The sequence below is a fragment of the Pteropus alecto genome, unplaced genomic scaffold (genome assembly GCF_000325575.1).
Source record: "Pteropus alecto unplaced genomic scaffold, ASM32557v1 scaffold113, whole genome shotgun sequence".
Lineage (NCBI taxonomy): Eukaryota > Metazoa > Chordata > Mammalia > Chiroptera > Pteropodidae > Pteropus > Pteropus alecto.
This window is the reverse complement of record NW_006433949.1, coordinates 1,683,328-1,687,043: the sequence shown is the minus strand read 5'-3', so window position 1 is coordinate 1,687,043 and position 3,716 is coordinate 1,683,328. Positions and strand designations below refer to the sequence as shown.

Sequence of the window (3,716 nt, the reverse complement as noted above, 5' to 3'; positions counted from 1 at the left end):
CCCGCTCAGGGTTTCGCCTTCCCCTGCTAGTCCTTTTGCGGCCGAGGCCGAGGCCTCCGTTTCCAGCCCACCTCGGCTCAGAGGTCAAATTAGCACTCATCTCGAGCCTTTGGGTGAAGGATCTGGGAGTTGTGCTCTTGGCATCTGGGAGCAAGCGCTGCACGCCTGGGCCTCGGACTGGGGCAAAGATAATTATGAGTAACTTGGGAAACGAAAGCGAAGCTCGGGGAAGCCACTACGGCCTGGACGAGAGTGGGGACCCGGGTTCCGCTTGCTGGAAGCTGCGAAGTGTGCGACACAGCTGGCTCGGATGCCCGTGTCCGGCGCTGGAAGTCACTGCCCGCTCTCCCCGCGGGCCTGACCTTAGCTTCTGGGGCTGCTTGGCCGACCGCGTTCCTGCACTTCTCGCCGGGCCGACCAGGCCTGGAGCCAGGCCAGGCTTAGAAAGCCCTGGGGGCTGGGAGCGCGCGAAAGCCGGGATCGAACCCCGAAGCTGGGGGCAAGTTCAGATTCCGATGGCCGGCTCCCTCGGGGCCCCTTGGTGGGGAACTTACCCTTCCGGAAGGCCCGGCGCTCGCTGGTTCTGCGCTGGGCAGGCCCAGCTCTCGTCTCCGCGCCGCCAGGGCGTCTACGCAGCACACGATTCCCAACTGAGCCTAGCGCGTTTCCAGCTGCGCGCAAAAGCTCGCGCGCATCCTCCACGGGGCCGCGTAGAAGTGATGCCCATCGATGAGACCCAAAATAATAATAATCGATATTACAAAATAAAATAGAGCGCCTCGTCCCTCTGCAGGCCGCTGCGCTATAATTTTTCTCTGCAGGAATAACCCCTCTCCATCCCCACCCCACCACCCACTCGCACCCCGCCCCCGCCAGGCCGCGCTGGGACGAGTTGCGTCCGCGGACCTAGCTCATTCGCAGAATGGACTTTTTCTCAGCCAGAGACATTGCGGCCGGTTCTCTCTCTTCCTCCCAACGTCTCTATCTTATTTCCCCTCCGCGATAACCCAGTAATTACTTCTGTGCAAGTCTGCAAGGGGACACTGAGTTATCGCGTCCCAAACGTAACCAGCTACAGAGGCGCCGTCATAGTCATTTGCCAAGAGCTTCTCCTTGGAAAAAAAAAATAATAATAATTTTTAAATAATATGAAGACTCTCTTGCCCCCTGCAAGAGACCTCGTTCCCCCTGGAACAACTTGATTTCTTTCCAACCGTGGGCTGAGGTGGGTTCCCACCTCCCTTCGCCAAAAGGCCCCCCTCCCCCTCCCAAAGAAAATCGATCTTGGCTCTATTTGTGTCTGAAGTTCGCCACCCCCATTTCCCCAGAGGGCTCTGGGTTTGTTTATTTCTTTATTTATTCCCGTGGCCGAGGCATCCGGGACTTGTGGCTGCGCAGACCCGGGGACCGATAGGCGAAGACGGAGAGAAATTAACCTCCCGCCACTGCCCCCCAGTCGAGCGTGACAGCGCGCGGACCAGTTGCGTGACTCGTGACGTCTCCAAGTCCTATAGGTGCAGCGGCTGGTGAGATAGTCGGTATCGCCTGGTTGCCTCTTTATTTTATTGGGGTATGCCTGGTAATAAACAGTAATATTTAATTTGTCGAAGACCACAAACCAACTTCGAGCTGGGAGGTACATGCTACTCTTGACAGACGCTGGAAGAAGGTTTGGCCTACAAGGGGTCTCTTTTGGGGGTCTTTTCCAAACTCTTCACCTGAGCCCCCCCCTTCCCCAGCAAGGCGTCACTCCTGGCTTCAGCGCTGGAAAGAAGAGGTGGGATTTTTGGAGGTGAGTGTCTGCCCTGGAGAGCTCTGAGGTGGGGGGTGGGGGAATAGGTTTCTCTCAGCTCTTCGCCTGCCCATGGGCCTTTAGCTTCCCACCCCAACTCGACCCTGCTGAATCCCCCCCGCCCAGCGTTGCTACTTTTCACCCTCGAAATAAGAATGCACTCTCTTACATTTTGCCTTCGGGTGTCACCTGGCATGAACAGATCCCTTCCCGAGGTTTCAGAATCCCAATTTCGCCTGGCGGCCCCACACCATCTGCGCTCCACAAACCTAAGCAAATCTGGCCCAGCCATGGGGGAGTCCAGATTTTCCCCTCTCCGGAGGGGCCTTCGGGTTATTTATGGGAATTTATTTTATCCGCAAATCTCTGCGCATTTAAAGGGATTGGAGAGGTCTTTCCGGAATTCGCTTTCCTTTTGCCAGAGAGGCAGACATTCATGCTCATCCTGAAGCCATATTTGTTTTCCGGCTTTGGCCCGGGGGGTCGCCTTCTTAGCAAGCGTAAAGTCCTCTGAGCTGGCATTTTGGAAGGGCGAGGGCGTTCTCACAGATGAACGGCCTCGGCGAAAGGCTACTCGCAAACTAAACGGGAAGGTAGAGTGAGGACGGTAGCAAACGCTCGCGTTGGTTCTCTCCAAGGTCGCCCTGCTTTCAGGGCTGGACAATCCACCCTGGAATTCTGCAACCATGTGTCAGGCCTGCCCTGGGATTTTAGTCCCAGCGGCCACCGAGGGTCACACCGAGGCGGCTGCTGATCCCCAGGGCATCTCTCCTCCCTTCATCCCTCGACCCAGACCTTGGCCTGCAGGTCCAAGTCTAATCAGGGCTCCAGAAAAGAACAGGGCGAGGGGGTGCAAGAGACAGGGGTGGGCAACGGGACAGACACCCTGGCATTTGTTATTCCAAGCCCCGGTACTCGGTGCTCCAATCTGGGTCTGCTTCTACTGACCTCTTCATCCGGACCCTCAAAATAATGCATTTCAAAGAAGGGGAGGGCATGGAGGGGAGCTGAGGGGAGCTGAAAACCCCAGCCAGCCCCCAGTGACTGTTTTGAGTATTGTAATAAAAAGGGGCACTGCCTTGTGTACACCTCCAGCCAGGGAGGTCTGGTGGCCCTGGGGTGGGTGGGGGCCAATGGCAATTTCTTGGCATCTTTGATCTCGGCCCCCATCCCAACGCACCTTCACCCTGCCTTGAGTCAGTCACTGCGAGTCTGGGTCATGAGTGGGGAGGGGGAGAGATGTCAGGGCGGCCAGCGGCGTCTGGCTGGGCCAGGCGGGGTCACGCAGCTCTCCGTCTTGAGGTCAGCGTTGGAGAGAGACCGCGGGCAAGGCTGCAGAGGGGGCGCGCGCGGCGGGTGTGTGCTCGCGTTGTGCGTTCAGACTCTGTTCTGTGCTCAGCCCGCCTCGCCGAGATTGCTTCCCCGGCAGAAGCTGACTGGGTTTTGCGATGATTTGTGCAGGATTTTTTGCAGCCACCGAGCAGCACTCCCAGCAGCAGAGATGGATGGACGATGGGAAGGGGGCGGAGAGGAGGGGGTGATCTCCAGGTCTGGGTTTGGGAGTCGTGTTGTGATGTGAGTGTTCGGGAAATCTAATGGAAAATGTGGTTGGGGGAGGGAGTGGGAAGGGAGAGGGAGGGAGGAAGGGAGGGAGAAAAGGAGGGAGAAAGGGAGAGAGAGAAGAGAGTGTATATGCATGTGTGTCTATATACATACATACATACATACATACATATATATAGGCAAGTTTTGCCTCTCTCTCTCTCTCTCTATATATATATACAGAGAGAGAGAGAGAGAGAGAGAGAGAGAGGCGCAAAGGCAGGCAGCGTGCAGTGGGAGCTAGTTGGATAGGCAATTCCAGTACTTTGTAAGCATTAAGGCAGCCCCACGTCACCAAGCTCAGCTGAGTCGGCTTGTATTT

General features: G+C 56.7%; 1 protein-coding gene across 1 annotated transcript in view; it reads left to right on the top strand.

Annotated features, from left to right (window-relative positions):
- Nucleotides 1-1,161: 1,161 nt before the first annotated feature.
- The window catches only part of TBX5 (T-box 5), a 44,773-nt gene continuing 42,218 nt past the window's right edge, over nucleotides 1,162-3,716 (top strand). Inside the window, exon 1 of the mRNA XM_006908582.1 lies at nucleotides 1,162-1,792. The gene's annotated coding sequence lies outside the window, so the exon portion shown is untranslated. The remainder of the gene's footprint in view (nucleotides 1,793-3,716) is intronic.